This window comes from Saimiri boliviensis, chromosome 14 (genome assembly GCF_048565385.1).
Source record: "Saimiri boliviensis isolate mSaiBol1 chromosome 14, mSaiBol1.pri, whole genome shotgun sequence".
NCBI classification, from domain to species: Eukaryota; Metazoa; Chordata; class Mammalia; order Primates; family Cebidae; genus Saimiri; species Saimiri boliviensis.
This window is the reverse complement of record NC_133462.1, coordinates 94,814,638-94,828,794: the sequence shown is the minus strand read 5'-3', so window position 1 is coordinate 94,828,794 and position 14,157 is coordinate 94,814,638. Positions and strand designations below refer to the sequence as shown.

General features: G+C 39.3%; 1 protein-coding gene across 4 annotated transcripts in view; it reads right to left on the bottom strand.

Annotated features, from left to right (window-relative positions):
• The window catches only part of PGBD2 (piggyBac transposable element derived 2), a 120,675-nt gene that overhangs the window by 41,321 nt on the left and 65,197 nt on the right, over positions 1-14,157 (bottom strand). Inside the window, exon 5 of one of the 4 annotated variants that reach the window (XR_012513627.1) lies at positions 5,434-12,793. The exons of 2 other annotated variants lie outside the window; for them this stretch is intronic. The gene's annotated coding sequence lies outside the window, so the exon portion shown is untranslated. Of the gene's footprint in view, positions 1-5,433; positions 12,794-14,157 lie in introns of those variants that run through there. One more of the 4 variants, XR_012513628.1, reaches the window with a different exon arrangement.

Here is a 14,157-nt window from a genome sequence, read left to right as displayed (position 1 = left end):
GAAGTCTCACTCTGTCACCCAGGCTGCAGTGCAGTGGTGAGATCTCGGCTTACTGCAACCTCTGCTTCCGGGATTCAAGTGATTCTCCCACCTCAGCCTCCTGAATAGCTGGGATTACAGGCAAATGCCACCACGCCTAGCAAATTTTTGTATGTTTAGGAGTTGGGGTTTCACCATGTTGGCCAGGCTGGTTTTGAACTCCTACCTCAGGAGATCCACTGGCCTCAGACTCCCAAAGTGCTGAAATTACAGGCCTGAGCCACTGCACCCAGCCTCTCATGTATTTTTCAATCTATCGTGTTGTCAACCTGGAGAAAGAACAGCACCCCCTCTTCCACACAGGCAGCCAGCCAGCCCTTAGGTGGTTTTGAACCGGTGGAGAATGACGGCTGATGTGCATGAGGCCTGGTTCTCTGGCTCTGGGTGAAAGCACAGGCAGAGGCTCAGGCTGCCTCAAACTCGTAAGATCCCCAGACTTTGGCCATGAACAGGGGCACAGAGAAGAGCTAACGTGAGGAAGGAAAGGGAGGTGGTAAGGGGAGGCCCAAGGGCCCCTCCAGGGCAGGTCAGAAACCCTGGGCCATAATGGAGAGGCTGGGGCAATGCAGCTGCTGACAGCCGGTCACTGTGTGATCTAGGGTAGGTAGACTGCTCTCCTCTCTGTGAGAGGATGGGTGTGGTCACCCCTCTGAGTCCCTTGTGTGCCTCTGACAATCTGTAAGGTTATCAGTAATTGCTTGCTTGCTTGCTCTTTTGAGGCAAAGTTTCACTCTTGTTGCCCAGGCTGAAGTGCAGTGGCATCTCAGCTCACTGCAACCTCCATCTCCCAGGTTCCAGCGATTCTCCTGCCTCAGCCTCCTGAGTATCTGGGACACACCCCCATGCCCGACTAATTTTTGTATTTTTAGTGGTGATGGGGTTTCACCACATTGGCCAGGCTAATCTTAAACTCCTGACCTCAGGTGGTTCACTTGCCTCAGCTTCCCAAAGTGCTGGGATTATGGGTGTAAGCCAACATGCCTGGCCACTTATCAGTAATTTCAATCCCCATTACAAATCTCTGACCCGGGGCCACATGCAGACATCAGCTATTTACATGAAGGAGCTCACTGACTTCCCTGAACCCCCTTGCCAGGTGGGTATTATCAGATTCTTCATTTTACAGAAGGGAAAGGAATCTGAGGCTCTGAGAGGTGGCGATAGCAGCCTGAGGTCACACAGTAAGGGCAGAGCAGGGATTGCAGCCTCGATCCTGACTTAAGGTTTCTAGAGTGTTTCTTGTGCACTAAGGACCCCTAACCCCACAATAATAATAATAATAAAAGCATAACAAAAATCCTCTTGTGAGCTCAGGTGGCAAGACCCTTGCCGGCCATGGTCTTTGTCCCTCATTGCTGACCTGATCTGGTGTTTGGTTTGCCATCTATGGAGGGTTGTGGCTCAGCTCTGTTACTGAATGGGCATGGCCTGCTGCTCACAGGTATTTTGGCATTTGGGTCTCAAAGCCAAGAAGATGCCCCTTCCATGCAGAGAGCATCCCTGACCACCCTTCCTGTCTGACCCCACCATTTCATTCATTACATTCACAGCCTTGCCCATGGTGCCAACCCTCTCTTTGTCTTGTTAGAACCCCAGGTGGGTAGACTTTACCTGAGTTTTTTACCAAGATGTCCCTAGTATCGAGTCCAGCCCTGCACACAGTAGGAGCTCAATAAACACTTGTCAAACAAATGGGAAAAGCAGACTGAGTGATATGTGTAAAAGGGTCTAACGAGAGTGCCCAGCACATACTGTTATAAACATTTATAGAAGGAAGGATGGAGCCTGGCTGGGTAGACAGAACTCGGCTTTGGAGCCAGGAGACTGTGGTTCCAATGCCTACTCTGTCTCCTCTCCTCTAAGCCTTAATGTTTCCATCTGTAAAATGGGGTCAGGGAAGAGCTGATTGGGAAGTTTTCTTTCTGGCTGGAAGAAGTCTCTCCTCCCATCAAGGAAGAGGTCCAGATTGCTATCTGATGTCTGGTCTCTGGGCTGAAGGCCATTTCGTGCAGGACTCACAAATGACCGTGGGGAAAGGCAGGGGGTATGCATGAGTGGCATGGGCAAGGTGTGAGTTGGGGGATACAAAAGGGAGTGGTAAGGGCAGGGTGCCATGGCTCACACCTGTAATCCCAGCACTTTGGGAAGCCAAGGTGGGCAGATAACCTTAGGTCAGGAGTTCAAGACCAGCCTGATAACCTGAGCAACATGGAGAAACCCAGCCTCTAATAAAAAATACAAAAATTAGCTGGATCTGGTGGCTGGTGCTTGTGGTCCCAGCTACTTGGGAGGCTAAGGAAGGAGAATCATTTGAACCTGGGATGCGGAGGTTGCAATGAGGCCAGATGGTGCCACTGCACTCCAGCTGGGGTGACAGAAGCAGAGAGAAGGAGGAAAGGAGGGAGAGGAGGGAAAGACGGAAGCGGGGGAGGGAGGGAGGAAGAAAGAGAGAAAGAGAAAGAAAGGAAGAGAGAAAGGAGAGAGAGAAAGGAAGGAAGGTAAGAGAGAAAGAGAAAGAGGAAGAGACAGAAAGAAAGAGAAAAACAAAGGAAGAGAGAGAAAAGAGAGGAAGGAAGAAAAGAAGAGGAGAGAGGGAGGGAAGGAAGATAACAGAGAAAAGAAAAAGATACGTGCACACATATGCTCATTGCAGCACGATTCCCAGTAGCAAAGACATGAAACCAACTTAAATGCCCATTGATGGTAGACTGATAAAGAAAATGTGGTACATATACACCATGGAATATGATGGAGCCATAAAACAGAAGGAGGTCATGTCCTTTGCAGCAACATCGATGAAGGTAAAAGCCATTATCTTACATGAACTAACAGAGGAACAGAAAACCACATACTACATGTTCTCACAAGTAGAAGCTCAACATTAAGTACACATGGACACACAGACACTGGGACTTATTTGAGGATGAAGAAAAGAGGAGGGTCAGGACTGAAAAACTACCTATGAGGTACAGTGCCTACCACATAGGTGACAAATAATCCGTACAACAATCCCCAGTCACGCTTATATAATAAACCTGCAGAGAGAGATCCAAGATGGCTGATCACTAGCAGCTCAGGATTGTAGCTCCCAGTGAAAACGCAAAGAATGAGAGGATGCCACACCTTCACATGAATTCTTGTTGCTCACACACCAGGAGATTCCCAGCGGAGGAGCCCCACGGGTTGCCAGCGCGACTCTTGTGACCGGCGAGGCGGTTTTGCCGGCGCCTCGGAGCGTCGGTTCTTGGTGCAGAGTCAGAAAAGCACCATCAATCTTAACACTGCTGATTTAGTCGGTGCCGTGGGTTGCTCAGATTTCAGCGCTGAGAATCAATAAGTTGGACGTCCACTCAGAAACCCAATTACAAAGACGGTAATTATAAAGATCACAGATGGATAAATCTACAACGAAGGGAAGAAAACAGTCAAAAACTGACAATACCCAAGATCAGAACGCCTCTCCCTCAGCAGGGGATCACAGTTCCTCATCAGCAACGAAACAAGGCCTGATGGAGAATGAGTGTGTTCCAATTACAGAAGCAGGCTTCAAAATGTGGATAATAAGAAACTTCTATGAATTAAAAGAACTTGTTCTAACACAATCTAAAGAAACTAAGAACTTTGAAAAAAGGTTTGACGAAATGTCAACAAGAATACACAATTTAGAGAGGAATATAAGTGAATTGATGGAGCTGAAAAACACAATAGGAGAACTTCGTGAAGTATGCACAAGTTTTAACAGCCAAATTGATCAAGCAGAAGAAAGGATATCGAGGTCAAAGACCAACTCAATGAAATAAAACAAGAAGACAAGATTAGAGAAAAAAGGATAAAAAGGAACGAGCAAAGTCTCCGAGAAATATGGGACTATGTGAAAAGACCTAATCTACGCTTCATAGGTGTACCTGAATGTGACGAAGAGAATGAATCCAAACTGGAAAATACACTTCAGGATGTTATTCAGGAAAATTTTCCCAACTTAGTAAGGCAGGATAATATTCAACTCCAGGTAATACAGAGAACACCACAGAGATATTCCTCAAGAAGAGTAACTCCAAGGCACATAACCGTCAGATTCACCAGGGTTGAAATGAAGGAGAAAATACAAAGGGCAGCCAGAGAGAAAGGTCAGGTTACCCACAAAGGGAAGCCTATCAGACTTACAGCAGATCTCTCAGCAGAAACCCTACAAGCCAGAAGAGAGTGGGGACCAATATTCAACATCCTTAAAGAAAAGAACTTTCAACCAAGAATTTCACATCCAGCCAAACTAAGCTTCATAAGTGAAGGAAAAATAAAGTTTTTTATGAACAAGCAAGCACTCAGAGATTTCATCACCACCAGGCCTGCTTTACAAGAGCTTCTGAAAGAACCACTACACATAGAAAGGAACAAACAGTATCAGCCTTTCTAAAAAATACCAAAAAGTAAAGAACATCAATATAATGAAGAATTTACATCAACTAATGGGCAAAAGAGCCAGCTAATATTAAATGGCAGTATTAAACTCACATATATCATTATTAATTCTAAATTTAAATTGACTAAATTCCCCAATTCAAAGACAGACAGGCAATTTGGACAAAAAACTAAAACCCATCGGTATACTGCATCCAGAGCCATCTCACATTCAAGGATACACAAAGACTCAAAACAAGGGATGGAGAGAGACTTACCAACCAGAGAGCAAAAATAAATAAATAAAAAGCAGAAGTTACAATTTTTGCCTCTGATAAAATAGTCTTTAAAGCAACAAAGATCAAAAGAAGCAAAGAAGGACATCATATAATGATAAAAGAATCAACGCAACAACAAGAAGAGTTAAAGATCCTAAATATATACGCACCCAATACAAGAATACCAGACATACAAGACTTATAAAGAGACTTAGACTCCCACACAATAATAGTGGGAGACTTCAACATTAATATTAGACAGATCAATGAGACAGAAAATTACAATGATATCCAGGACTTGAACTCAGATCTGGAACAAGTAAACGTAATTAACATTTATAGAACTCTCCACTTTACACAAAATATACACTCTAATCAGTACCACATCATATCAACTTAGAAGTTTAAATGAAATGTTGGTTGGCTCCTTGTTTGTTATTCTCTTCCCTCATTTTCTTTCACGTCTCTATCATTAAGGACAATATAGGCATACCCATATTTAGACTGCATTCTAGCCCGGGCAACAAAGCAATACCCTCATTCTCTCTCCCTCTTCCTCTTTCTCTTTCTTCCTCTTCTTTATTCTTTTTCTTGTTATTCTTTTTTTCTTTCTAAAAAAAAAAAAAAAAAAAAAAAAAAACCTGCACAGGTACCTCTGAACCTAAAATAAAAGTTTTAAAAAAACCTGATAAACTAAATCAAAAGAAAGCATAAGGAAAGGAAAATGTGAGATAAAAACAGAAAAACAGTAGATATAATAAATACTTTGGTACCTTAAAAAAAAGGAAATAGACAAATTAGTAAGGGAAATAGCCATAAAAGCAAAAAAAGACAAGAAAAAAATTATGTTAACTCTAATTACGAGGGACTATTTTGCACAACTCTGTGCAAATACATTTGAAATCTGCATTTTTTACTATCCAATTCAACTTCTAAATCATAAAAATGTTCTACCTCTGCACTGTTCAATATGTAGCCACTAGCTATGTGTGTTGAGTGAATACTTGTACACTTAAAATGTGGCTCATGTGACTGAGAAACTAAATTTTTTCTAATTATTAATTTATTTAATTTCTAATTATAATTTCATTATAATTAGTTTAAATTTGAATGGTCGCATGCAGCTAGTGGCTATTGCATCAGAAAGCATAGAAGAAAATGAAATTAAAATTTTCTTAAGACAGTGTTATTTACCTAAGTTAAATCCAAACAGTATTTATTTAAAAAACAAAAAGCTTAAAGAGAGCAACTCTATAAAAGAAATAGTTATTAAAAAATCTCACTCTCCCTCTGACACACACACACACACACACACACACAGGTGTTACAAGGAAAAGGAAAGCTCTTCTTTATAACACAGAACAGGACTTTGACAAACTACTACTCATGGCTCAAATCCTGCTGCAGACCATTTTCCTGCAGTCCATGAGCTAATAATTTTTACACAGCTAAAGAAGAAATAGAATATGTAACAGAGACCATATGTGGCCCACAAAGCCTAAAAGACTTAGAATGTGGCTCTTTACTGGAAAAATCTACTGGCCCCTGATCTAGAAAAATGCCTGAATTTTAAAATCACCATTTTGCAAACACCACCAAGGTAATATGAGATTCTGGCATGAAATTACTCCTAACACTATACACTAACATATTGTTAGGAAAAGGACATTCATGTATCTCTATTATCCATCAAATATTTATTAAGTATGAAATTTAAATCGAAGAGATGAAACTTAGCTTCACAAATATTGAGATAAAGTGACATTATAAACTTCCCGATGCAGTGCAATGGGAAACATAATATTTGCCTAAACATTTTGTCTAATCCAGAAAAACAGTTAGATGAATCCAGTTTGAGAAATATTCTATGAGACAATTAGTCTAGACTCTTCAAAAATGTCAAGGTTGTAAAAGATGAGGAAAAAGGGTGGAGGGGAAGCAATATTCTAGACTGATAAAAATAAGAAACATGACAAAAAAAATCCAATATAAGATCCCTGACTAATATAAAGAATATTTGAGAGCAAGTGGAGACATTTAAATTTAGACTGTGTACTACATAATATTAATTATCAGTAGCAAAGGTCTTGTGATTGTTATTGTAGTAATAGAAAAGATGTGCTAATTTTGGAAAAAATCCCTTAAGTATTTTTGTGTAATCTTGATGTCTGCAATTTGCTTTCAAGTAGTTCAGAGCTCCCCAAAATGTGTGTGCATGTATATGTACGTGTGTGTAACAGAGAGAAAATGAGTGTGTATGTGAAGAGGAAAAGAGACATAGAGACACACAAAGCCAATCCCAGAAAATGTTAATTTGTGAATCTAAATAAAGGGCGCACGTGTCCTTATGATATTTCTTTTTCAACTTTTCTGTTTGACGTTAAAAGTTGGAAGAATTTTTTTAAAGGCACTTGTTTATTCAGGGTGAACATGATCTTCAAATTTCTTTGTTAGATGTTGGGTTCCTGTAGTTGTTAATACTTTTGTGCCACCTGATTGCCTTATGACAAAATAAACTTAGCTATGAAAGAAAACCTGTCTGTGTAGCCATAAAGCCAAACAACTGCTTCACTGAATAGGAAAAGAAAGTATGAAGTTTATTGCAAGTAATATTGTTATAAACTGTTATTCTCCTCATACAGTATAACCAATTATTACCTTGTAATGTTAGTCAGCATCTACTAATAAGGAGAGAGCAACGGGCAGTATTTATACACAATGACACTGAGACCAATTCCTTGTAGCCTGAAAAACAATATGGCAAACATTAAGAGAAGGTACAGGAGGTGTTTTTTCATGATTTACAGGATAATACATCACACTATCTTCTTCTACTAGATGATTAACTATTCTGGGAAACATATACTCAGGTTTATAGTTATAATAGACAAGAATACAAGGTGCATAAGCAACCCTGTCATCTTTCATTATTACAATCTTGCCAATCTGGAATGAAGCAAAAAATGACACAAGTAGATGGGGGCATTGGCCTAAGAGGAGGAAGACCAGAGTGATGGCTTCAGCTCTGCTTCCAAATAGCCCCAGTATTTTTTGGTAAATCACTTCCCTTCTCTGAGCTTTAGTTTCCTCATCTATCAAATGTGGCAGCTGAACTGAATTAAGATTGTTGGATCTGCAAGATCAAGGGTTATTTGTTCTTTAAGGACTGGGAGACAAGATGGTAATTTAGAACAATTTCATAAGAAATAAAAATTTAATGTGATGTCAATATTATTCATTAGAATTCAACAGGACACAAGGAGAGGAGACCAAGAGAGAGCTAAAAGTTATCATCAGCTTCAGGGAATTACTACCTTTTAAGACCTAAGGACTGCACTCGGTGGGGAGAGACACTTCACCAGAGGCCCAGAACATTTTGGATGAAGAATGGCCACAAGAGGAAGGGTGGAAATTACACTGGGCCAAGAAGGTTTCCATTGACTCCTTGTGTGATACGACTTTTCTTTTTCCAAACCCACAAAAATCTTTATATTTTTGCTGGATTATAGTTTTTTAAATGAATTCTAGAAAGAAGTAATATTTGGCAACTAGGTAGCAACAGAAATTGAAAAGTCCCCCCGAACTAGGAGAGGAAACTCTGAGAAAGTAAATCCAGAAATACCTCAAAACTAAGAAATCGGGGTGTATAGCGCAACCCTTCATTAAACTCCATCTTAGAAAAATACTGCATTTTATATTTCATATGGGACTTTGCCAACAAGGATATTTTGCTTAACAAACAAATAAAAATGTGAAGTCTGCATCCAACCAGGTATCCAACCAGGTAAGGAAATAACAAGCACACTCTTCCACTGTAGGTTCTCACCAGAGGACTCTGTGACTATATATATATACACAAAGGCAGACCTTCGGCCTCTCCAAACTGCTGCCTTAATTAACCCAGTCTTGCAGTCAGCCATGATAAGCACTTAGCATGCACCTCTAAAGGCTCTTCCACATCAAAGTCTCCTTCTTGGGAGACAAATGGGCCAGACCAGGAATCCTTTTGTCGTCTTCACTCCCACTGGGACTTGCTCATTTACCCTTTCTCCTATCTCTTTGTCCTCTTGATGTTAAGTGCTACCTTGTTTGTTGTGGAATATTTAACCTATAATATTTATATATTGGTTAAATGTACTATTATGTATGGTATGCAATACAGACTGACTTGTCGAAAATTGAGTCTGTGTTGCCCATGGCTCTGACTATGGAGTGAATCGGAAGTGCTAAGGAGAACTGTCTCCTTGGGAACTCCATGTAGCTCATGGCTTTTGTGATTAGAAATTTTCTGAAAAACTGAGAGAATTAGGATGAGTTCTTCTTCAATAGAAGTCTGACGTGTGGAAAGACACACACATGTGTGAACCAGGACACCTCTAACCTTGCACTGCTGATGACATGGGGCTTTGAGAAAAAAATTGCCTAAACTACTGAGGACATAGATGCCACCAAGTGAGTTATGGGTTAAATCAAGCACAGTAAGACCATAGGTGAGTAGAATGCTTTGGAAATTGATTACTGGATTAACTCAGTTAATTTGGAACACTTGTCACTCTATTCAGTTGTGTGTGTGATTTTTTAAGTACATAGACAAATTTTCTTTCCTAAATAGGCACAGTCTCCAGAACCTTACTGAATCTTCCTTTGATCATTTTACATTTTATAATATTTCTGAGTCATTATTTTAAACATCATTACCTCTGCATAGGGATTGTAAATATGGGATGTGAACACTAGATTGAATCTGTACAGGATTCGTGCATCCCTGAAAGGTGATTTTTGGAGGGACAAAAATCTCGAGTGTGAACTAGTTTCTACTCTTTGTCTCCTTCTCATGAAATATGAGTATAGCAGCTACAACAACAAAAATTAAGTTGAGGATTCTGGTTAGTTTGGGTTCATAAATTTATCAAATTCTTACCATATTTTGCTTTAAATCAAAGTGAATGAAATTAAATCTGTATCCCCTAGTCTAATTACCTTTAGTGAGACTGCATTCTTTCAACAGCTATTAGAGAAACATTTTTTTGCCCACACATTTTTAAAGAAGTTTCTGGAGCTTACAACACACAGGTCATCATTTAAACTACAAGAATTCAGAAGCAGAAATTCTACTCACAATTGAACTTCACTGAGTTGGCTGACATGGTGTTTTAAATTCTAATTCTACTCTAGAGCAAACCCAGATTGAAAAGCTGAGGACAAGTTATATGTATTGTTTGTACTGGGAGGCTGCATCATTAGCAGTCTTTGATACACAACGGCAAGTTCTGTTTAAGATGTTTATGCTCCCGGGAGTTTTTCCTAGCGTTCTTCCATTAGACGATAGGTAGCAGTGTTCACAAACCCTGAGTGGCATTGACATTAATTTCTAATAATGTTTAGAGACATTTGTAAAATTTCTAAACATTATTAGAAATTAACAATGGGGCCCCATCCTCCGGTATACAATGTGCATGCTAAATCAATGACCATTATTTGATGCACTATCCCACAAAGAAAAAATATATGGGTCTCAGAATTAAGGCATGGAAGCCATAATGGCTCTGTTACTATCACCCCCAGTAACCCACTTCTGGAATGCGTGCTTCCCATTTCCACAATTCTGGGCACCACAGGTGTAGAGAACTCTTCCACCAGCAGATAGAAAATACAGCTGCCACTTCAACGTTTTAGGTACCTTGTGTCCAGGGCCAACAACAACAACAACAACAACAACAACAAACACAATAGGGATAATTGCCATCCTGGAAAAAGTACATGGCCTAGTCATCAGGAGGAAAGCTGCTATTACACATTGGAGAAGTGAGCAATCAGCTTAACACCATGGTGGCTGGCACACATTACTATTCCATCATCTAATTTTAATCATAAACCCATAATTGCCATAGCCATAGCCTAAGAAAAGTAAACAGGAACTTGATCCCCACAGGAAGGAAGTTGTGGGCTACCCACAAAGTTAGCATTATTCTACCATTATAAGAACTAAGGTGAAGGGCTCTAGAATGAATCAGAGAGTTTAGCCTAGAGCTCTGCCTCCCCAGTAGCAGCTGGGGCTGCAATTTCTCCTACTAACCTCTTCCCCTTATAACCTTACAAGTTTCTCCAAAGAGACAGTCCCACCAGAGTCCTAAAGGAGCCACCCGAGAAATTATATGAGACAAACGGCCACAGAAATATGGAGGAATTGTCATGAATACTGCAGTGCCCAGATCTCTCTGCCCTATTCCCTTCAAGACTCAAGGACATATATCCCGAGCTGGGTATAACCTCGCTGAAAGAGATTACCTCTTCTCCAGTGAATCCCTACCCAAGTACTGGAGATAAACAACCAGCTCCTCTCCACAAAGAGGAACAACTCTGCGAGGCTACCCAAGCTTCAGGGCTCCCTTTGGAGTCAGCTGCATCCCTGTTGCAATGCATCACAGCTGCAATTCTTCCTCTGCCCAACCCTAATTCTTTCCTTTCCCCACACCCCAAGTGCTGAGCCCAAGTCCACTCCCTAAGAAACATCCTTCACACTCATTTCCATCTGAGTCTGTTTTCTGCGGTAGCCAATCTACAACAAATTTTAAGTATCCCTGGCATACTAACAGCAAAAAGTTAATATTGCTATTTTACTTGTGCCATAATTTTTTTAATAGTTTTGCAGTTTTTCTCTTAGTGTTATCTAAAAGAAAATTCTTCAATCAAATGTGTTTATGCCCTAACAAGAGCTGTACTATACAAAATTATTTTTAAATATATAAGACATCTTTGATTTCTCCAATATAAATACATGTTTAACATGGCCAAACAATGTTAAGACAAACAGAAAAAAAGAAAATTTGATGATGGAATAAGATATTTGGGTATTTGAAGCAACGAAATGGCTAAAATGTTAATTGTACTTAATTGGCATGTAACCTGAGACTGACCCAATACCTCAGAAATCAAGTGACTTCTACACTCTGATCAGATTGTAATACCATTTACTAGGCTTTCTTTCTTGTTTTCTTCTCCTTTTATTTGCTCATCTCTTCATCTCTGGAATCTGTTTTTAAGCCTGAAATCCCAGTAGCTGTACTTTCCTGCCCACTGTTATTTGTCTCTGAAACCTGTCTACCATCCTGAATGTGCCTCCCTCTTTATTAGCTATCTGCTGACTTGAGGCAGCTGCTGCCTAGTCCTGAAGTATCTAGCAGTGTCCAGTATCTGCCTTGGACTCCTTGGCCTGGGTAAATTTTATTTCTTCTTAATGGAGAATGCAATGGAGTCACAGCTTACTCCTGGGTTAGGTTCTAACATTAGTCTATTAGGTGAAGAAAAAAATGTAGATCACTGATAATACTCTTGCAAATCTTATCAGATAAGAAAAAAGAAAATGTATCTCAAAAATGCCTCATTGCTGTTTTTTTCCCCCCCAGCATTTGAATCAATCACTAAGAAATGTTTGGTTTTCATTTAAGGTAATACATTATTCAAATCAGTGCTGTGTTTAAATACAAAAGTTCCACCTAGCTTAGCAAGATGCTGACACTTTAGAAGGTATGAGGGAAAGGCCATTCCTGTTCATTGAAGAAACTCACTTGGAGATTCCCCTGCATGATTTAAAGGATTACTTTTCCTTGATCTTTTATTTTTGTTGGTTATTATACATAATTCTTTGTAGTTTATTTACCCATAATATTTGTATATTTTTATGACATACACATTCATGGAATGTATAATGATCAAATCAGGTTATTGATCAGGTATTTAGGATATTCATCACCTCAATATTTATCATTTATTTGTGTCGGGAACATTTCAAATCTTCTAGCTATTTTGAAATACATATTGTTAATTATAGTCACCCTACTGTGCTATCGAACACAGGTATTTATTTCTTTTAACTAATGTTTGCAACCATTGACTAACCTCTCTTTATCCCCTCCAACACACATAAACCCATCCCAGTCTCTAGTAACCACCATTTTACACTCTACCTTCATGACATCAGCATTTTTTGGCTCCAACATATGAGTGAGAACATGTGTTACTTGTCAGGGTCTGCCTTATTTCTCTTACTTTAATGGCCTCCAGTGTCATCCATGTTGCTGCAAATGAAAAGAGTTTTATTCTCTCTTATGGCTGAATGGAATTCCCTTGTGTATATATACCACATTTTCTTTACCATTCATCTGTTGATGGACACGCAGGTTGACTCGATATTCTAGCTATTGTGAACAGTGCTGCAATAAACATGGGGTTGCAGGTCTCCCTTTGATACACTGATTCCCTTTTCTTTGGAGAAATACCCAGGAGTGGGATTTCTGGATCATATGGTAGTTCCATTTTTAGTTGTTTGAGAAATCTCCATACTGTTTACTTTCATAGCTGTACTAAATTACACTCCCATCAACAGGATGTAAGAGTTCCTTTTTCTCAGCATCCTTGCAAGCATTTATGGTCTTTTTAATAATAGCTCTCCTAACTGGGGAAGATGACGACCCTGATTATTAGTGATGCTGAGAATATTTTTCATAGACCTGTTGGTCATTTATACTTTAATTCTTATGAATTAAAAATACACATATAATATAACCCAGTCAGTTAGGCATGGATATGATAACTATGAGATCGACTAACCCCGGGAAGTGGCAGGACCTGACCTATGCAAATGCCACATCTTCCTGAACCCTTCCTCCAGAACTATTTTCATGTGACTAACTCTGTTTCAACTCTTTCATGCTCTTTCTGTTTACATATTTTCCCCACTTTCATGTTCCTAACCACTCCATTTTAATCTCACTGCACGACTGATTTTCAGCTTTGCTATTCTATGTGAACACTGACCCCAAAAGGGACTTCCAATCTGTTTAGCTACTAGATGATGACACAGAATAGAGAAATAAACATAACATTGAATTCATATAACTGTATTAGCCTTTTACAAATCAGATCAACCATGGCAATGAACTCTCACCATCCATCTTTTGGTTCATTAATATTATAAGCAAATCTATTCCTCTGGGCAGACATTAAACATGAGAGAAATTAATGAAGCTGCACTAATACAATCATAATGTCAATAATTTATAATCTGAGAAAAGAAACTGGTAAACCACATTTTAATTATACAGGTTCATCATGACACATTACTTATGTGACATTTTAAAATTTGTTCACACAATAACTAATCCAGACAAGAAGGTTGTAATAAATCATAACCAGATACATTATACCAGCATACTTTTCTCTCAGTGTATTTCTTCCTAGCCTAGTGGACATTTGTAAGAATATCCCTGGGGTCAGATATATTCATACTCATTCATTTATCAAGCTGTACAAGGATTTTTAAATATATTACTTTAATATGTTACCAATGAGAGAACGTTAGTCAGTAAACAAATAAATAGCTGAAAATATTACTGCGTATTCATGGATTTCATATTTGCTTCCAGGTTACAATGCATGGAAA